The 22,717-nt window shown below is 42.2% G+C and overlaps 1 protein-coding gene across 3 annotated transcripts in view; it reads left to right on the top strand.

The window, feature by feature from the left end:
- Nucleotides 1–22,717, top strand: part of col8a1a (collagen, type VIII, alpha 1a) — a 33,290-nt gene that overhangs the window by 6,222 nt on the left and 4,351 nt on the right. Inside the window, exon 2 of one of the 3 annotated variants that reach the window (XM_027291076.1) lies at nt 7,216–7,288. The exons of 1 other annotated variant lie outside the window; for it this stretch is intronic. The gene's annotated coding sequence lies outside the window, so the exon portion shown is untranslated. Of the gene's footprint in view, nt 1–7,215; nt 7,289–14,477; nt 14,910–22,717 lie in introns of all 3 variants that reach the window. One more of the 3 variants, XM_027291075.1, reaches the window with a different exon arrangement.

Raw genomic sequence — 22,717 nt, 5'->3', positions numbered from 1 at the left:
ACAAAGTTGCTGCAGAGATTTGAAGTCTCGACATGTAGCTGTTCTTGACCGGTCAGCGTGAGAGGGTCAGCGTATGCAGCAGAAAGCCGACTGGTATTCTAACACACTCAGTTGTAAAAGGAGCTTTGGACTTTGAAGAATTCAGCCAAGGCCCTGACAGTGACCACGGGGTCAAGAGTTTCCACGGCGATCCACAGGTACTATGGAGCTTCTTGATGAAGTAACTTTGAGAAGGTTCTCATGATCTCGACATACATCATTTGACAACATTTTTTCACATCATTTTTCACATTTTATTTAATGTTATTGCTGCACGTCTTCCTTCAGTCGATCTGTGAGTGAGTGCACTAAGTGATATGTCCACTGGGAGGCAGTGTAGGGCACAGACCTGTGGTGAGTGAGGGTCCAGGTGGATTTAGGGGGACACCAGCAGGCAGCTGTCTCATATATATAAACTCTCTTATATATCAGTGGTCATCATTAGACCTCCAGCGACAAAAGTGACACAGATTGTCTTTACAGAAAAACACACACATTCATTTTTGTTAATTCGGAGTTACAAGTTGAATTTGTGCTCATTACAAACGTGTACACAAAGTACATACAGTCTATGCAATATATATGCAATACTGTACTCGTTATACCAGGAAAATATGCTTCCTACTCTACAACATTTATCCACGGACGTTGTGGCTTTGCAGATGAAAATTTGATTTCATAGGCTCGCCCTGTTTGGCCGCAGAAGGCGTGATAACAAGGAGATGATTTATCGTTGACTTGTTGAATCCTGAACAGAACCAAAGATGCTCGGGTGCAAAAGAGGTTCTCCTGTTCCACAGTTCTCTTCCTAATATTTCACGCTTGGAGCCACGGTGTTTCGTTTGTCTTAGCATCACGTTAGCTCATAACTAATCATGGATGAACGTGACTACAGAGCAGCCTGAAATGCAAAATATTACAGAAAAATGCAACGTTTATTTTCAGTTACATTCCTGCGAACTGATAGTTCATTCAAAACAAAGTATTAAATGTTTTTAAATTACTTTATTTAATGGGGGAAAAACATATACATAACAATACGCGCATTCAGAGTAGACCTCTGCTTGACTTTGAATGCCTCCTGGGTGATATTGTGTGGCAGCATTACACACACACACACACACACACACACACGTGTGTAATGTGTGTGAGCCGCATGGTTATCCCCCCTCCTCGCTCAGATTTATGTTCAGCGTAATCAGCGATTATTCAGACAGAAGAAGCCCTGTGTGTGTGTGTGTGTGTGTGTGTGTGTGTGTGTGTGTGTTTTCCATGTGTGTACCTTTTGTTTGTGTGCATGTGTCCGAGCACACGCATGAGCGCCTGTGAGTTATGTGTCATCCTCCATCCATCATCACAGCACAGGCAGAGGAACAGTACAGTTTAAGTGTCTGCGGTTGCAGGAAAGGAAACGCGGTTTTTCCAGCTACCGGTTTGTTCCATATTTCTGCTTCCATTAAATAAACACAGGTGAATTGATGAGTCCGGCTCAGTGTCCAGATCACGGCTGGTGGTCCACCACTGCTGCTGTGTAACCATTAACCATCACACTACAGCACCCTCCAGTGGGACGGTCGACATGTGAACATACATCACACACTCACAGATTCCTGCATACCTCCTCACACAAATAGACATTTTATGGAAGACATACCAAACAGCAGCAATCAGACCCGGTGCACATCTGCGGTCGTCTTTTGACTCGGGAGAATTTGCTGCAGTTTTTCAACGGGAACTTTGGAAACAAGCTCTTTCTATCCGAAGACTAAATAATCAGCAGCAGAGCGTCCGAAGCAGGGGCCACTGTAAATGATGATCACTGGGAATACACGCTAATAAACAACCGAACAAGGAGCTCATTCAACGTCATGTGCACACATGCAAAGACACAAAGAAGACATAGAACGGACTGCTATGCTGTAGACAGTGGTATGACGAAGTTAAAAGATCAATACCACATATCTATACGTTTAATGATTAGTTTATCTTAGCATAAAAGATGCAAAGATCTACCGTATTTTTCGGGCTATAAGGCGCAATATCAATTTTATAAGGTGCCTCCTGTCAATTTTCACACATAAGGTGCATCGGCTTATAAGGCGCAACAGGTGAAACAAAACGGTGTCAGATAGGTCGAACTTTATTCAACTAACTCACAATATCTCGGCCTTCGTGAAAGCTCGAACTGATACCTTAGCCCAGGCATCCACGATCCACTGGCAGACAGTGGCGTAACTCGCCCAGCGTTGCCTCCCTGTCTTTGTGAATGTGTGTCCGCCTTGTGTCATCCAACGCTCTCATGCAGCTCGCATTTTAACTTCGAACGGCCTGTTGACACCAATATCTAGCGGTTGGAGTTCTTTGGTTAATCCACCCGGAATGATGGCGTGCACTGAATTAGTTTGTGTCACTTGGGTTTTGACAGTATCGGTGAGATGGGCGTGCATGGAGTCGTAGATCAATAGGGACAGAGATTCGTGGAAAAAGCCGTCCGTATTACTCTGCGAGGCTCCTGACTACGGTAGCCTACGGTAACGTGTACCACATAAAATCGGTTCGAGGTTAGTAAACACAACCAGAATTAATACATAAGGCCCACTGTTGATTTTTGAGAAAATTTAATGATTTTAAATGCACCTTATAGCTACTGTAACAGCAGCTAATGCAGCTGTAATTATCTAATTGTATCATGTTGTATGATCTTTACAAACGCTTAAATGTACGAACATATGAATAGTTTTACGGGGGTTTATCTGCGGGACTCTTTCTTGGCCGGGTGCAGTGACTTTCTAAAGTTTTGTTGTCACAACAGAGACCTCAGGAAGAAAAATGATACTGTAACGCCACAAACTGTATTTATGCAGAGCCACGTATTTTGTCTTTTTTCAGAGGTTTGTGGCATCACAGTTAAAACTGTTGGCCATTTAAGACTGAAAGGAATGAAATACTCTGGCCTCCTCCTCCTCCTTTCTCCTTTCTCCTTTCTCTCTCTCCTTCTTTAAATTGCTTTTCTGAATTTATTGTCAGCTTAAACAAATTGTGTTTGTCCGTCAGGGTTATACACACTTGAACAGAAATACAGAGGACGCAAACACGTAAATCAGTCGCTCCATCCACAACATGCATGGTAAGAAAAAAAAGGCAGAAACTTTAACTCTTCAATGTTTTATACCAACAGGATAAAACGATTTAAAGATTTTCTGCATTGTAAATACGCAAGTGGTTTTGTTTAATACTTCACTTCATCGTCGGTGAGTAATTAATTCCAGTTCCAGCTTCATCTATTTCTCTGCTCTTCTCTGTATATCGTTTATTATATTTTTGGGATTTTTATATTTTTTTAGACTCTGTTAACAGCCTTTTTTGACTCTCTTAGACATTTTTATTGATCCACAGATTAATCACTGATGAAAATAACTGTTAATGAATTTACTTTGAATCTTTTTGCCATATCCATGTTTATGTTTGAATACTTGTACCTGCACATGGTTTCTATCTTCGGTTACTGAAAAAATGATTTTGTTGTGAAATTACTGTTAAAACAGAAACACGTTTATTTGTTCAGGCTGTAGTTTGTGCTGTTCGTGGATTACATTACATTGTTGCACATGTTTCTGTTTTTCTGGACTCTCGGTCTTTATTAATGCGTGCGCACACCCAGCATGTGATTGAGGTGAGAGTTTCACGAGCTGTGGTTCTGGTTTGGATCCACGACAGGAGCTGATTTTTTTAAAAACTTTCTTCTGTAATAACTCGTCTTGGTTCAAGGCCCAGAGAACTTCCCTTGGACCTGAGCTGGTCGAGCTCTGTCTGTCTGTCAGGATCCATCCTCGGCTCTCTGGACACATTCCTCGTCCAGGTGGTGCTGTGTATTTTCTTTCTCATTCTGCATGAGCACCCCATGTAAACTTTTCCAGGCCAAATTCATTCATTATTCACACACACACAATGAAAAGGTTTCATCTCCTTGGCACCTCTTAGGAGATATTCTGGTCTAACCTTTAACTCTGCACGTTTAATCAGCTTCAGAAGAAGAATGGGACGATTCAGTTATGGGATAAATGGTCATATGATTTGTTCTGGTACCAGTTTTTAACGGGGGTAGAGAAGCATATTTTATGGGTGTTTCATCGTCCAAGACAGAATAAATAAACTGCAATATCTGTACTTTCTGAAGGTTCAAAGGTCGACTTGTAGGAGGTCCGTCTGGCCGCACTCAGCTCCCCCACTGTATTGTATATGGAACATGTTTGCGTTGGTGTATGTGTGTGTGTGGTCTCATGTTTACATATATATTTCACAGAAGCTCCACTACACATTATTTACAGTGTAGGTTTTATTGTAAGGTCTCCCAAGTAGCAACTAGAAGAACAAGAATACATCGGTGATTGATAGAGAGTGATTAAGAAACCACACGGTGTCGCACAGGAGGCTCATCCAAAAACTGCAGTTCCTCTAACGTCCACTTGAGGCTGGCTCCAGAAGTGAGTCAGTCTCCATAAGTCCCCATGTTCAAATGTCCAACTTCAAAGCAGAAATAAACATGTTTACAGCCTGGTACAAACAGTTTTGGTGGTTACCAGGCTTCATTCAGCTTCACGTCTTTGCCAAGATTGTCTGACTAATTCTGTATCAGAGAATCAATCTGGTCTATGAAGGTTTCTCCAAGTTTATATACAATAAATCTGGCCTGATCTCGAACAGCGTCTGCTCCAAGTCAGGCCGAGCTCCATGTTCCTGTAACTTGTGTCATATTGTGGTTTTACCTTTGAGTGATCTGCATCTGTTGATACTTTCCCATGAGAAATAGTTTGTGGGTTTGGTGGTGAGATTGCACTCTAACTGTGAAGAGGATGGTCACAAGTGTTTACAGGACCTGAGAACCAGAGAGGGTTTTTTCTTTGGCAGAGACATGATGTACCCACACACACTCCTCTCTGTCTTTACATGCACTCAAAAGACCAGATCTAGTGGCATCTAGCTGATTGTGATTCCCTGGCCTCATCCTCTTCTTCCTAGCATGAAAAAGAAACTACAGTGGTCACCAAACGTCCGTTATATCCACCTAAAAATAAGAGTTTTTGTTACGTTACAATGAGAAGAGGGGGGTCCTCTTCCATGTTTCTACAGTAGACTCCAGATACTGTTCACACTAAGGAGAGGGTGGGGGGGGTTGCAACCCAAATAGTTGCGACAAAACAAATTATTCCATGTCACAGTTTAGAAAATACATTTTGGAGCTGTATTTCTTTCAAGCATATTATACCTGGCATGCTCGCCTGCCATGTCAGAGCCCGTGGTTTGACATTTAATGATGGCAACAGTGTGCGTAGGATGGAATAACAGACCGCCTAATATATGAGCCATTTGGGACTGCGCTCTGTACATTAAGTGTTCTCTCGTGCTACCAGGAGTGCCAACATTCACAATCATTATACAGATTATTTCAATGTGCTTTCAGTCACAGGGCAGACATTAAACAGTGCTTTTGTGTGAGCGCCCCGATGACAGAAACCACGACGCGTGGATTGGTTTCGGAGTTTGTAAATTCGTTTATCGCGTGCAGTTCGGTTGTATCGTCACCACGTGGCATGCATCTATCAACCAGATGAAGTCAGAATGTTTTCATTATGCATTAATGAGAAGATTGATATGTGTATTATTCTCCATTACCCGATCACTTACAAGATGTTTCTCTTCTTTTTTAGTGCAAAATGCATATATGCTTGTTATTCTTAGGATACACTGTAGAAAATGTAGATTTTACAGTGAAAAGCTGCCAAACTATGACAGCAAAAGACCGTAAATGTATGGCATACATATGTATACAGTAAAACACAGTCACATTTCAAAACCTTTATTTATACGTATTTTACATTAGAGACTGTTAACTCTACAGCAAAACACTGTAATATTTAATGACATATTTTACAGTCTTTTGCAGTTTTTCACCATAAAAACTACAGTTACTTTAAAATACGGACTAAAACATCAACCGTATACATGAAGTACTAATATCCTTTCACTGTAAAAAAGGTTATACTGTATTTATGACGGTAAAATTCTGCCAACCACGGCTGTAAACTGTAAAATTGTCCTGAATTTGAATTTAAGTTGCTCGTCTCCACATCTTCCCATGCTGTCATCATAACATCCATGCTGTAGGCATCATTCTGCTGCTGTCTCTGTTGGAAATGTGGACTTTTCCTCAAGTTTCAAAGTTCCTCAGGGTCTAAGCAAACAAAACAAATGCTTACATTTCTGTGAATACCACATAGCACGCATGGCAAACTGCCGAAGCCACTGCTGTCCTCTCCCCATATGCTGTATCCCAGCATGCTATCTGTTTGTCCCAGGTCAACATTGAGTCCTATGAGCATTCCACACATACTAACACCTCACTGCAGAATACCCTACCCACAATGCCCTTCAGCAAGCACCTGTGTTTATGGCCCAGTACCTTACCCTTTAACCCAATGGTATGGAGAGTATAGAGAGTCGGCATCATATGAAAAACTCAGCTACATCTCTTACATCTGTTACAAGTCTGATTGATTAATATCAAACTTTGCATGAGTGACAGTGGTAATCACTGAAAATGCACTGAAAGTTGAAGGGACATAAAGAGTGTTTCCATCCTCCTGTTTCTATACGCAGTTTCAATTTGTGTATAAACCATGAGTATAGGGTGTCGTTTAGCTTCCCGCGTACAAAGGCTCAGTCCTTGCCGCGGCGGCCCAGGGTTCGACTCAGACCTGTGGCTCTTTCCCGCATGTCATTCCCCATCTCTCTCTTTCCACATTTCCTGTCACTTTTTAAGCTGTCTCTGTCAAATAAAGCAAAAACGTGAGTAGAAACCACCTCCGGGGCAGTGAAATGAAGCCACAAACTGCAGTTCCTCTAACGTCCACTTGAGGCTGGCTCCAGAAGAAGTGAGTCAGTCTCCATAAGTCCCCATGTCCAAATGTCCAACTTCACAGCAGAAATAAACATGTTTACAGCCTGGTACAAAAAACAGTTTTGGTCTCTGTAGCTAATTTCCCCGTTCATGACAACTGTACTGAGGGTGAATTTATATACAACTCACCTGTTCACATTATATTAAGGCTTAAAGTTATGCAGTTATGCAGGATTAAGAGCGTGGACGCTTTGATTGACAGGTGGGTGTCGTTACAGGTGGTTTGTTTGATCAACCAGGCGTCATTCGTCCCGCCTCAGGTCCGCTGATGATTTGGATCAGGCAGAAGGAGTAAGTACTACCAACATGGCGGTGGCCACAGATTTTCAGCTTCAAAACAGCTTTTCGGAAAAAAATCACACATACACTATCCATTCTTTATACAGTCAGTGATAGAAATATCAGAAATTTAAAGCATTTGGCCTAAACATCCACTGAAGCTTAAAGAAATTTAAAGCATTTGGCCTAAACATCCACTGAAGCTTAAGAGATGGATAAAAACACCAGATCTGTCTGTAACCTTCCTCAGATTCATAACAAAATCAAACATTTCTCTTTTAAATCCATCTCATCACGCCCTCTCCCTCTGTGGTCATACGATAATCTAAGGCGTCTTTGAAGACACAGAAAAATCAGTTCATTACAAGCAAACAGCAGAGAAACTTCACTTCTCTGTCCATGTATGACCTCGTACACTCCTCTACTGGGTAAATATGTTTATCCATCACTCACTTGTTTCTCCCACACTCACCATTAAATCAGATATGACAAGCATCTACAGACTGTCTGTCTCCCTCTGACATGTCTCGCAGTATTTCACTCTTATGATTCTGTCTCTCTGCCAAGCTGTGCATCGTAGCCCAGTGTGATGAGGGAGTGTGTGGGGCAGGTGTGACTTTACATTCCCATAAAGATTTTAACAATAACAAAACATGTTCGGAGGCGCCACAATAGAAAGAAGACATAATGTGGGATCGATGGTTGCAATGACAAAGTGTCTGAAGAAGATAAGTGTCCAGGTCAGTATCCATTAAATCTTCATCTAATTACTGTAAACATGAATTTGACTGATATGAAACGTCCACGTCTGTGTAAACATTTCAAAATAAGTACCAGAGCTTTTAGAAAAATCTGGATCTCCCAGTTCTAATTATTTTATTACACGACTTTGTTGGTCAGTGAAGGCGTTCTACTGTCTGTTATTTCTGTATACCACATGTGATAATGTGTAATTATTGTGAAATAAACCTCGACAGGATGATGCAGATTGACCCTCTTGGGGTTTATTTCACAGCAATGACCCTCTTGCTGAATCGCTTGCATATTGGTCCAATTAAAAATGACCCCGATTCTAAAGTCATGAGAAGAATGTCAGAAATCAGTATTAGAGATTGGAGGCAGATACTGTACATGCAACTCTCGGCTCCAATGCTGTCGTATGCACAATGAATTCATCATTAGGGCTCTGAGCATTAGGAGGAAAAACTACTATACATCCATTTTCACATCCGTCTCTCTACAGAAAACCTGGCAACCTGAGATTTAATGTGCTCATTAATTAAATTTAGATATTTGCCCTGCTTCTAGTTTTAAGTCTAATCTAAAAAATCAGCAAAGACGTGGATTGTTGGACCTGAGGCAGGCTGAATGAAGCCTGGTCGCTCAAACAAGCCACCTGTAACGTCCACGCTCTTAATCCTGCATAACTTTAAGCCTTAATGTAATGTGAACAGGTGAGTTGTATATAAATTCACCCTCAGTACAGTTGTCATGAACGGGGAAATTAGCTACAGAGACCAAAACTGTTTTTTGTACCAGGCTGTAAACATGTTTATTTCTGCTGTGAAGTTGGACATTTGGACATGGGGACTTACGGAGACTGACTCAAGTTTTTTGGGCTTCATTCACAGCCTTGAAGGTTGCTGCTTGGTCTGTATAACACACAGATGTGAGACTGATTCATAAGCTGCTGATGAATCAACGTTTTTTATACGAACCCATGTGAGAGAGCGCCTTTTTGAATCTCCACCCCATACCTTGTAAACTTGCCCGTCTGTGTCGGATTGGCGACGTCATCATCACTGAGCGTGGACACCCCCGAGGTGAGAGACTGGAATGTTACAACCTGTTGATTGAGGCAAAGGATTGTGGGTGCGTGTGACGATGGAGGAGAAACCGTGCACGTGTTTGTGCATGTGCACGCCTATATACAGTCTACATATATATATGACTGTATGTGGGGTCAACACCACTGTGTGAAGACTTAAGTCTCAGTATAGGCCAGCTGTGTGCGGGGGAGTGTGCGAGGCCGTCCGTACATTCACAGCAAACTCACAAAGCTGAATAAGCCCAGTACTCACTCAGAGGCACGGACACATGTGCAGCAGGATGAACACATGACCGTGGGCCGCACAGGCTCTGTGTGTTACTTGTCCCATTAGCCAAAGTCCATGGGTAGACTGAGTGGAGACAGTGGTGTTCGGGGTCACGATGACTGGCCATGGGAGCCTCCTGTGACGGTTACGTTGGCTCCATTTTGGGAGAATTCGCCAAAATATGTGATCGAGTTTGTGTTGTCCTTAACCCAGCAGATACAAATACTGTACATATGACAGATGGCTGACAATTTAGAGATAAAGTAAAGGTTATGGGATTCTGACCTCACTGGAATGCCTCGTTTCTTTAAACTCCACAGTGGGCATTTGTTTCATGGGGGTGGAGGTCTGTGAGAGAGGGGTGGAGGTGGTGGTGGTGGTCCAAACTCCTGGGAGCACCACTGTGTGAGCGATGCAGTTGTTTTCTTAAAAAACTGAATAACAAACCTCTGGACTTGTTAGTGTTGAGAGGAGCATTTTTGAAGTGACACGGGGGACTCGTAAAAAAAACCCCATGATTTATTGCTGGACCCATGGTAGGGGGCAAAAAAACGAGAAGTACCCACTCTTGGTGCAGCAGGTGTGGGCTGAAGGCTGCGACAGTGCGGTCATCGTAACCTGTGATGAACGGGGCAGGACTGAACTAACATTAAGGTAATCAAATAATGATCATACTGTATATTTCACTGTGCGAATACACAGTTTTAAAGAGGTATCAGAGAGTAGAGAGAAAAACTGTGAGGCCTTCTGTTCAGGAACTACTCCATCAGTGAGTATGACGACTATGCAATGTAGCAAGGTGCTGCTATAACGCGAAAAACACTTTCCAGGATGTAAAGCTTCAAGAAATCAACAATATTTTTGCCTATTTGAAACAGGTTATCTTAAAAGAAGTCCAGATATTTCAAGTTTTAGCATTGCTATCTTGCAAAAAGACAAAATAAAGCAAATCTAGATCTGGATTCTTAAGTCTTGAAACAAAATCCACTTTAAGCCTTAATATAATGTGAACAGGTGAGTTGTATATAAATTCACCCTCAGTACAGTTGTCATGAACAGGGAAATTAGCTACAGAGACCAAAACTGTTTTTTGTACCAGGCTGTAAACATGTTTATTTCTGCTTTCTTCACGGAGGTTGCCGCTTTGGATCCGATCCATTCCTCTAGGAATTTTCACGGCAGTCCCTCCAACAGTTGTTGAGATCTTTCAGCCTGGTTCAAAACGGTGAGAGTTAGGTATACGCGGTGTGCTGCCGTGGCATGATTTGTGAATTAATTCAGGATTTATTTACTCTCGACATAGTTTGAAGTTTCTTGGTCTACTGCCCTGCATTGTTGGTGGTGCTCGGTTTGACCTACGGGGGTCAGAGAAGGAAGGTCAAGGTTCACTGATCTGGGCACCGGGCCAAAAGTTCAAAATAGTAAAAGTCTAAAAAGAAAGAAGCTGATCACACACTTGTTGAAAAGCATTGTAGGTATAAGCCTGATTTACTTGTTGTCCCCCTGCAGTAGCTGGACTCCCATAGGCGACGTCATGAACAGGTAAATATTAGCTCAGTGTGAGATCACAATCTGGCAAGAGGGACATAAATAATAATAATTATGCATTTTTTAATGGGAAGAACCATCGCTGACAGGTCGGCAGCGCATAGTCTGTCATTCTCGTGTCGGTTAAACTGATTGTTGAACACATCGCTCATGTTTTCGGTCTAAATTCCACAGCCCTCTGTCCCTACGGTCGAGGTGACACGGACACTTTTACGTTTACTCCTGTTTGCACTGCAAATTCCAGGATTGCCTCATGGTGAAGAGAGAAGGAGCAAAGGAATGTGGAAGCCCTTACTACAAACTCTGCGAATGCCGTAAACTCATTGGAATATGCGACGGGACAACTCTTTAACTGTTAAAAACAGATTCTTACGGCGAGTTACTGTGGCGATGGGCCGATTGTCTCCAGCTTTTATGACTGTAAAATGTAAACTCACAGCTGTGCAAATAATAAAAAATGCATCTACAGTTCCCGGGGTTGGACATTTAAACAGAGACAGCGAGTTGCTGGGACTCTCTGGGCATCAGTTTGAAGAGCGGAGGTCACAAAACGGTCTGTGAAAGTCGGAGGGACTAAGAGCAAGACGTAGACAGTGATGAATGGCAGACTGGTCACAGATTGCTCTGTAAGTTGCCACATCTAATAAGAACACTTTTCCACACACTGACACACACACTGTGTCTTCTGTCCGAACGCCATCTACTTGTTTTGACTATTGATAAGCGGCATTTATAGTACGAGCAAATGAGTGTTTTCGTTCAGGGAAAAAACACAAATACCTAGTGTGACTCTCATCGGGGGCTCTGGACAATGTCATACATAATACGCATCATAAACTTTCTCAGGGCGCAGAGGAGGCGTGCCAGCTGGTGGGAAAACAAAGACACTCTATAGTACATGCTGCGTGAAATACTGTGTTTGGGTAAGCGCGCACAAAATATGCGAGCGGGGAGGAATTTTCATTCTCATACAGCGGCAGCAATAACAAACTTGTATGATCTATATGTGATGCAGTAAGTTAGAGAAACCTGAAGTTTACTACCTAATTCACTACATTTGCATTCCTGCCTCCGTTATAACTGTGTGGAGAGCGCACACGAGGAGCCGCTCTGTTGGAGGCGCCACATCGGCTCAACGACGCGATGATCGCGGAAAACCCAGAACGAGACGCGGCTTCCAGGACAATCCTGCATGTTTTATACTAAATCACAATTACAAGTTGTTCTTGTAATAAGTCCACTGACAGAATAAAGACTGGATAGTGTATGTGTGACTTAAGCAGGTTAAATAAAGCCTGGTGGCTCAAAAACAAGCCATCTGTAACGACACCTACCTCAAAGCGTCCACGCTCTTAATCCTGCATAACTTTAAGCCTTAATATAATGTGAACAGGTGAGTTGTATATAAATTCACCCTCAGTACAGTTGTCATGAACGGGGAAATTAGCTACAGAGACCAAAACTGTTTTTTGTACCAGGCTGTAAACATGTTTATTTCTGCTGTGAAGTTGGACATTTGAACATGGGGACTTATGGAGACTGATTAACTTCTGGAGCCAGCCTCCGGTGGACGCTGGCAATATTTCACCTTATGTCACGGAAAAAAGTTGATATGGAAAAGAAAACAGTTGCACCTATAGCATTAATTTGGAGTGTTCTCTCTCTCCTTTTAGCTCAGTTTTGTTCTCCTCCAGCTCCTAAAGGGATCAAATCTGGCTCTTTAGCTGCTAAATGTTGCACTATCTTCACCAGCTTGTTGCCTATTTGATGCAGGATATGGCATGATGTGAAGAACTAATCATAAAGTTGCTGTAAAACTAAATAAAAAGATGCTAAAAAGCTCTGCAGAGCTGAGAATGAACCGCCGAGTCGGGCGATAAGATTCTCATAGAGTAGAACAGGTGGAAGCCGGATGGTGAGGAGGTGGCGAGGAGGTGGTGAGGAGGAGGTGAGGCCCCATTGAGGCTTCATTAATGGAACAGGAAGAGAATTGAAGCACGACGGCAAACACACACAACTCATTACCCCCTGGCTATCGTGTACCTTTCACACCACAACTCAAAGTGTGTGCCCAAGTGTGTGTGTGTGTGTGCTGGATTTATATGAGTTTTGTGTTTGAGTGGAGCTGCCGGGGAACAATTACAAGCTTACAGATGAAAACTGTATTTTAGTATTTGACTTCAGGATTGTGGGTTTCATTGGGTGTGCACGTGTCGTAGCCATGAAGCTGACAGATGCAACGGTTCGTCTTGTTAACGAAGGACGACGTCGTCAGAGGTTTTTCCACTCAGATAGAAGACAACAGAACTGTCTCTACTGTGCTAGGAACCAAAAGTTGGATCATCACCGAGAGCAGTAAGCTGACTAAGCTGACACTTGGCTGTCGGAGATCCAACAGGACATCCACCCTTTTACACCACCGTGTCAGTTTGGAGCTGCACGCACCCTCCATCCCTCGTATTAAACCACCCTGAAGGCAGAGACACACTGCCGGCCTCTGTTCTGTATCTAAAACTCAGCAGAGCAAGGAAATAAAAAGAGAAAACACGCAAACGGAGTCACGCCGTGTGTACGTACTGTATGAGAGTCGAGGCCGGACACGTCAGAGCTGCTGAAGTTTTTGTAGACAGGTGTCAAAACTGCCCTGGAAAGTGTCTCGGCGTCACAGAGCAACAAAGAACCTCAGAGAGAAGAAAAAGAGTATTTTTAGTCCACGGATGTGACTCAGTGCTTCCTTTTAAACCACGTTTAATGCTGACTAAACGCTTCACGCTGCTGCTACGTCAGGTGTAGCTGCAACGCTGACCCACGGAAGAAGCTCTCAAATAATAACTGCTGCTTTCAGTTACAGTCCTAAAGTTTTACTTCAGTGATATTACACGAGTATCAGATGTAAATAAACCCAGATCGTCGTGTTTCTTTGGTTCATTACATATTTTTACTGCTAAATCTGAAGTTTAACGGCAGAAAAAACATATTTTCTTTTGTTTATCACATATTTTGAGTATTAAATCTTAAATAAAGAGGAATAATACACTACATAGACAAAGTGATAATTATACCAACAGGGATTTTGTTTCTGTGGGAATCTGTGCCCATTCATACTTTAGAGCGTTTATAAGGTCGGGTACTGATGTTGGACGAGAAGGCCAGGCTCGCAATCTCGGTTCCGGTTCATCCCAAAGATCTTCGATGGGGGTTGAGGTCAGGGCCGGTATCTATGCGGGCCAGTCAAGTTCTTCCACACCGAACTCATTAAACCAGGTCTTTATGGACAGAAAAGGGTCTTCCCCAAACTGTTGCCACAAAGTTGGAAGTATGGCCCTTTACTGGAGATATCATTCCTCCTCCAACAAGTTAGTTGTAGCCAAATACTTTTGTCCGTATAGTGTAGATCCTCGACTCCTCCAGTCTGCACGTCGAAGTGTCCTTCAGCAAAATGCTGAACCCCAGATTGGTCCATGTGGTGGATGTGTCAGTGCTGTGTACATTCATACATATGCTGTAAATATGAGTTATGCAGCCTGTAAATGTTTAATTGTGTCTGTATTTCCCAGGTGTGTGTCAGGACAGGTGTCTGGGCTCAACAACAATAATGATTTACACTTCTGACTGCACACAGTGGCCCGGCAGATCACGACGTCTAACGAGGGAAACGTTCCCGTTCATCATCGTCATCCGCTGTGGGCGCTCAGCACTGGGACGCGAGCGTGTTTTTGCCGCTATAAATTATGCCATAACTTTGTGGGAGGTTATATTTACTCTCAAGTCGAGTCTCCTCCATCCCACCATCCCACCCTTCCTTTTCCCCTTCACCCAACCCACCCACCCGAGTGGCTCCACCCTCCAGCAGATATAAGCTGTTGTCCACAAGGTGTGCGTCTGTTATGAGCACATATCCCAGGGTTCCCTCTGTCTGTCTGCCTGCTATTCTGTCTGCTGGTCTGAGGGCAGTGATTATTTCCCCATAAACGGCCGCTCACAAAAAGGTAAGCCCTGTCCTTTTCTCACCGTATTTTCTCCTACGTCTGTATGAAAGATGTTTTATTGCCACAAACGAATTGTTGGACAGTTTCCAGTGTTGCTCCGTGATAAAAGTAAAGTTTTCCTTCATTGTTGGCAAGAAAACATGGTGAAAATGTATAACTGTTTTAAATTTGATGGTTTATTTTAACATTTTTGTTTCACACACTGTTTTAAATTTGATGGTTTATTTTAACATTTTTGTTTCACACATATCAAACTTCAGCTTAGAAAGCTTTAAACAGAACAAAATACGTTAATTAAATGTCTTTGATAGCTGTTTTGGGTTGCTAGGAGACCCGAAAGGCCTCTTAAATATGGACACAGAGGTAGCATCATTTCTGCACGTCATCCTCCTGAAGTCAAGCTCTCTTTTCTTGCATCACTAGTTAGTCTGCGTGTGTGTGTGTGTGTGTGTGTGTGTGTGTGTGTGTGTGTGCAGAAAGCTGAAGCCAAACTGTCAGATGTGTGTGATGGGGGCAAGAGCAGCAGTTTGGTGAGAAGAGACTGTAGAGCAAACACCGTTTTCTTTTCTCTGAGCGGTCTGAGTCTGTTTGATGCTCTTCCTCTGATATCACTCATCGGTGAGTTGACTTGTCCGTCACCGTGACTCTTAAATTCAGAAGTCTTCATGATCATCAGATCTGATATCCAGAGGGAGCGTAGAAGCTGAGGAATAGACGTGGTGGCTCGTAAGGTCGGTGTTAAAGCTGAGGAATAGACGTGGTGGCTCGTAAGGTCGGTGTTAGTTTTTTACGGACACCACAGTTTCTTTAGCTGCACGACTATGAACGAAAACAGTGTAGAGGGGAAATATTTTGATCCATTTCGATTCAGAAATCAAAGATCTGCCATTCTCCCCTCCTGATTCTTCATGTTATGTGCTCTGCTCTGTGTGCTCTATATTCAGAGACCTGTGTGTAACACATATTACAATGTGTTAAATAAGTTTTTAAAGAGCTTCAGTGCTCCTCACTTTCTCTCTTTCTTCATTCAAGCACTTACAGATTCATCCTTTCTCATTATTTCAGACAGTTTCATCTTTTCCTTATCGATCTTTTGCATTGCATCGTGGTATAAAATCAATGTAAGAACTCCTTCGTCCCCTCTGAACATCAGCCCTACAGCAGATCTCAGTCATGGCAGGAGGGACGACAGACAAAGGACAGAATCTGTCTCTGTTTGCACGACCTCTGCTGCATGCTGTGACTTCCACTCATCCGTCTACAGCCTCATTTAATTGCACATAGTCCTTTATTCCCATTTGTAGTTCTGCTTCATAGAAATAAACGTTTTTATTTATAGTTTTCTATTTGTACAGGTGTTATATGTTTTATTTAATTTCTCTGCACATTTCCGTGCAAAAGTCTAACTTCTCTGCAGATGTTCAATATTGTAGATTTGAATTTAAATTCAGGTTCATTTAATGTACGTTTGCATGCTGCTACTGGATGCCTGAACAGTATCTATCTATCTATGGGCCCTGGGCTGACCTCAGAGTGTGAAAGGTGCTACAGAAGACCCTTAAATATAGCCGAGCCTGCGCACAAGTGTAGTGTGTGTGTGTGTGTGTGTGTGTGTGTGTGTGTGTGCGTGTGTGTGAGTGTACTGTGCACACAACATTGCACCCTCGTGTACACATTATTCAGCAAACTTCAGGAATGCACAGGGACAAAGGGACCTAATGAAAACCACGAATAAAAGAAAACACTTTGGTCATTTAGCTGCACAGATGTGGGTGTGTGTGTGTGTGTGTGTGTGTGTGTGTGTGTGTGTGTGGAGAAGCTGTATTGTTTGAACGAGGACATATGCAGCACAAGTTGAAGAGGTGTTAATTTTACGAGGTGTGCTTTGTGATAAAAACGCTGCGTTCAGGGAGCCGTGGAGCTGCAAATGTTTCCCCCCTTCTTTCTTTTTTTTTCTGAGAAACCACAAAACGTCACGGCACTTCTACCAAGATTGAGTGCCGAGAGAGAGAGCTGCTGGCTTAAGGCTGAATTTGTAAATGGTTTGCGGTGCAGGGAGGAAAGCAGAGTGGTTTTCCAAACATGTTCAGTGGGATTTAAACACTAACTTTTGGTCAGGCTGCCTGTTAGAAGCAGAAGGAGAGACTTAAAGACATCATTTAGCCAAATGAGAGAGTAGTTTAGGTGCACAAACTCAAAGCACAAGCATGTTGTGCAAATCTTTGCACAGAATGTGGTTAATACACTCTGTCCTCTCACATCTTCCCCTGCTCCCATTAGCAAGGTGGTCTAAAGAGACACACGGTCTCGCCTTCTGACCCCCACAGCAGTCTGCAAGGTCGCCGAGTGGCTTCAGGTCAGTGAACCGGGATGTTTCCGAAAGTTTCAAAAGGCCAAAGAAATGAGGCAGAGAGGGAAGTGAAGAAGAAGAAGACGCTCTGTTCACACACTGAGACGAGAGACAGAGAGGAGAGACAGATGTGTCTGGAGACGCACGGCTGACGTTTCCATTTTAGTCTGATGCATGAAAAAGTGTGTGAGCTCGTCTGTCCTGTCCCGTCAGCTCAGCTCTGTCACTGTGTTTCCATCTCTGTCTGTCTCTTTTGTTTTGAGTGTCAGATGCAAATTACACCAACTTCCCCACAAAGATAACAACATCTCAGCTTTTCTTACGGAAATAGATGAATGAATAATTCATTAATTTCTCTTTGACTCTTGAAACTAAAGCGAAGCTTCCCTTCAGAGTTCAGTTGTAATGGTGTTTTTATCACTATAGGAGTGCTGATGCCACAGAAAACACGATAAACGATAAATAAGCAATTTAAAAAGCATTTAAAGACTTTCTCATGAGCCTGTTTTCAAAATAGATTCCTCCATCAGTTCTGAAACTACCTAATTAATTTAGTGTGCCCGCCTTCTTTGGAGAATTGAAGATGGGGGAAAAAAGTTGTAAAAATAAATACATAAACAAATTCAAATGATTATATATTGCACCTTGAATGAACTTGAGGACAAATATTATTTACACTAAATTCTGGGATGAACTTTGAAGAACCGATGAAAACAGTTCCCATATGGCATCACCATGAAGAACTCTTTAGTTTTTAGTTTACTCCTAGAAAAACTAGCTCTTGATAAGTTCTCTGGAGAACCTTTTTGTGCCGTTCAAGGTTCTTTGGAATGCCAAAAAAAAAAGAGTTCTTTAAGTCACAATTGCAGAGCTTTTGCTTTGAAGAACCTTTTTATGTTTAATAATCTTTCTTCCTTTTGAAATGTCCTTTGTTATACTGATTACTGGTTATATAAGTTGGCCCTGCAGCAACTGGTTCTTTTGAAGACCTAATAGGTAAAAGGTTCCTTGCAGAACTGAAAAAAGTTCCTCTATGGCATCAACAACTTGAACCTTTATTTTTAAGGATGTAGGCTAGTAGTACTAGTAGTAGTAGTTCTGCAAGGAACTTTTTACATATTGGTTCTTCAAAGAACAATTTATTATCAAGTTCTTCACAGAATTTAGTGTAAATGATTAATTTAAGGTTTGATATTTATTTATTTCCACAGTAGCCCACGTAGAAACGAAACCCCGGCTTTAAGACCTTTTTTCTTGGGGCCTTTCATGGCCGCTGTAATTTCTCTTCATAATAGGAATGAGATTATTAAACTCTCATCAACTCTATTTCTCTCCAGAGAACTCAAAGTGTTCCAGAAAACTTACCAAGAACATTTTTTTAGGGTGTATCTAAGGAAGCCGGGGTTAATTTTTTAACACGCTGTAAGTTTGATGGCTTCATTCTTTCCTAACACATCTGTTCAGGCTGCACAGCTGCTCCGGTTTTAATGAAATTCTGCAGATTGCAGCTCGTGTAAACCGCAGGTAGCCGACACCTCGGCTTCCTCGGATGGACGAAGGTTGACTCAGCAAAAAAACAACATCTTAAAGACACACGATGCCCATGAGTCCTCGCGCACCTGATGGTCAATTTGTGTTTTGTTTATGTAAAATGTCAAGAAAGATAGACATCTGGAAGAAGTCCAGGGGAAACAGAAGGCACACACACACACATACGTGCACACACGTTAACGTACAATGTTAGACAACTGATTATTTTTGAGACTGTCTGGGCCGGGCAAGACATGCTGAGAGCTCAGTGGTGTATGACCAGCCACACACGACTCTGGCAGCAGATGTTGAAAAATTAGTGACGGAGTCACAGATATTTGTACCTCCATGCTCCCCCACTGGGCGTGGTTAACGTGTTGGGTTCAATTTTAGCGTTCGTAGTTGTGGTTATAGATGAGCTGAGCCACACTCAGGTGTGCTCCCCCCTCTCTCTAGTGACTAACGTTGGTCTGTTGACTCACCTTTTCTGTCCAGACTGAAATATCTCAACAACTTTTGGACGGATTGTTGTTGAAAGTTTGTACAGACAATTGTCCAGGGGAGAATGAATCAATGAATGAATCACTGGCATGGTTGGCGTTGGAAATATCGGGTGATTCAGGTTGGGTTGGGTTATCGGTTGGGTCCTTACGCCTTAGCAACTCATTCCAGCTCCTCCTGGAGGATCAGGAGGCGTTCCCAGGCTAGATGGGCTATGTAGTCCTTCCAGCAGGTTCTGGGTCTTCTCCGGTTGGACGTGCCCTCCAAAGGAAGGCACCTAGGGTGCATCCTAATCAGATGACCGGACAACCTCAGTTGGCACGTCAACAATACAGTACACTTATACAAACAAGCGATTTATAGAAGAGACCTTCTCTTCAGAAACTGTTTGTTGCGTGTCCACTGAGCGTGTCGATGTGTTAAACCGAACGACACCCGGGTGACATCTGCCTGGCATGAAAACACGGTGGACCGCGGTCGCCGATGTTCCCGTTTAATGCCTGTTACAAATGTCTGCATGTCGGAGAGTCGTCATCATCACGGAGCCAAATTGTTTCACGCCAGCGCGAGAAAACTTTAACCTGTAAATCTTACAAATGTGAGAAAACACGTTGACTCACGCCATCACGGCTTCTCACAGCTGTGGCACATTTATATGCGACTTCATGTCTGACATCCGTACGCAGATGGAGAGATGACACCAGTGTTTTTTTTTGGTATAAAAGACTTCTCTATAGTCACTTTTTCTCTCTGTCCGTTTGATCCGGTAAAACGTGGAAACTGCTGGTTAATGTTTATGTCAGGGTCTGAGTGTGGCCGTCCTCTGGAGGCAACACTCGTGCAGAATAATGTGTCTGAGCGAAGCACACCAGGTAAAGACAGGAGGTGTTTCCATCGCTCCGTGGTCGCCATGACAACGTCACAGTGTTGTTACGTGACACTGAACAGACCCCTCGTTGTACGGTCCCTCTGATCTGTAAGTTGCAAGTTTTGTCAGAATATTTCCAACCCTTTAAAAACACACACACACACACACACACACACTGAGCTGGGACGTTCCTAAGAGGTAGTAAAGCCGTCACACTTATTCTCTTAAACCTTTTCATGTATTTGTGGTTATAACAGAGGAACTGTGCACATTATATGACGCTGATATCACTCACCTGGTCTTCTCAAGTCAAACACAGAGTTTGTCATCTTATTTCTCCAAATGGAAACATCAGTGAGTATTTGTGAGGTTAAAATGTGTCGCCATCATTAGTTAATCATGTTTTTGATTCAATATTTTTAGATTGTTTGATCATTTTTCAGCCTATGACTTAAATTATGATGAAAATAAAGTTGGTCAAATGTGTAAACACAAATCAAAGTTTCATAACTCTTAATATTGGCACCATCTTTTTAAGAGATAAGTGTACATGCTCTAAAGGCGTTTCTGTTGCTGGAACTACTGAAGCGCTGGTTCCCAAAGTGAGGTCGGGACCGCCTGGGGGGGTCACGAGGAAGCAAGGGTGGGTCGCAGGATGATTTTCAGAAATCAAATAAAATGTTAAAAACTTTTAAAATGGCATATTTTAGCCATAATTGTAACAAAACATAAAAAAGTCACAAATCACTGGTATCGTTGTTTTTTGAGGGTTGTGGGGCTGAAAAGTTTGGGAACCCCTGAGATAGTGGGTGAAAGTTTTTAAACACTTTTGTTGGATTTCTTGACTCAGTATTTGTCTGAATTCTTCAGGATCAATGCACCTCGTTCTTCTAACCCCTAAAAGTCAGCTCCCACCGCTTAGAGGTCTTTCATTTGTACACGACAGCTTACAGTACTTATATTTTCTTGTGTCTTTGGGCCTTTTTTCTTGCAATATTCTTTGAATTTGGTCCATTTTTATCTCATTAGTATCTCAGTATGTTTCTATTTGAGCAGCCTGGGAACCTTAAGGCGACCTTTTCACTTCAGTGTATTTGTATCATTGATTAGGAGACTTGGAACAGACCACAGCTTCCACTCAGTGGGCAAAAATAGGTCCCTGGCTCTTAGTTGGGAAAACTAAATGGCATTCCTCTGGACTCTTTGGCATGTCTGGCTTCTGTCGCCGTGGAAACCAGATGAGCTTCTTTCAAAGGCCGGCACTCATCGCAGAGACAGTGGCACGGCCGTGTCAAAATCACCAGCCGACTGAGAAAGGGTCAAAGGGCGGAAAAGATCCAGAAGAGATGGAAGTGATGGAACGGACACTGAGGATGTGGTTTAGGATGTGATCTGGAGAAAGATGAGATGAGTTGTAATAAAAAATTGGGACTGGGATTGATGTTGAACCTGGACGGGGCGGGTGGACTGAATGACACTCAGAGGAGCGTTCATTCATGGCTTGGTGGAGCCAAAGAAAACCCTTTTTGCCGCGCTCTGTTACTGACCATTTAACGCAGAAAGCTCATAAATAGACGGTCTGAACTGCAGAACTGGACCGAAACTCTGTTGGTTCAACAATGTACTTGTTGGATCAGACTGGTTCTTCCTCAGCATGTGTTAATGTGTTAACTGTTTATGGATGTACTTCTGACAGGCATGTGTAGGCAGCTGTAGATATTTCTCACTCACTCCTTACTCAACTTTTTGTGTCGTTAATAAGAACTTTTATTGCTTTTTATGTGTCTGAATTAATATATTGCAGCAACGCAGGTACGCCAAGAAAGCTCGTATTAATACCTGCAGGATCGGTGTGAATGTTAGTGAAATTACTAGGAGCGGCAGAAATACTTCACACACTTGTAAAAAGATTTTGAGTGCAATGAATGCATGTCCATACAAATGTACATATCATTATATGTTCTAGACACAGGATTGAAATTCTTTGTTGGGGCCGATTTAATCATGATTAGTATTTAATTAAAGAATTTAAAGTAAGAATATGTTACACAGTAAAACACAGTATGGATTCTGTGTGACGTTTCATGTGGCTCCCTCTTGTGGATAATTTTAGTGAGTGACAAGTTGTTTTTTGGCCACTTTGTTTAAATGTTTCTATTTTTAATGTAAAGTTTAAATAGTTTTAAGCAACAATGAAATTTACAGCCATTTTAACTAAGAACAATCTTTTTAGCAGTAACTTAAAAATCACCAAAATATAATAAAAGCAGTCCAATCAATAGATCACAAGTCAACAAAAGAAAACTACTCTTCATTATATTGTCACAGAAACATATTTGTTTATCAGAAACTATTATTTGTTGCTTGTAGCTATTTATGTTTATTGTTTACCTTTTTCTTAACAGAAATATTCAAGAACGGTTAAGTCTGACAAAGTAACAAACATTAACAATTCTGTTTAATAAATATTGTTCACAGGTTTTTCTGCAGATGATGCTGTTTGATTTATTTATTTTGGACTACCTCATCATGGTATATATCTGCACATTTATAATATTC

This window comes from Larimichthys crocea, chromosome XVIII, assembly GCF_000972845.2.
Source record: "Larimichthys crocea isolate SSNF chromosome XVIII, L_crocea_2.0, whole genome shotgun sequence".
Classification (NCBI taxonomy): Eukaryota; Metazoa; Chordata; class Actinopteri; family Sciaenidae; genus Larimichthys; species Larimichthys crocea.
Note: the sequence above shows the minus strand (reverse complement) of the source record. Positions and strands in the feature narration are given on the sequence as shown.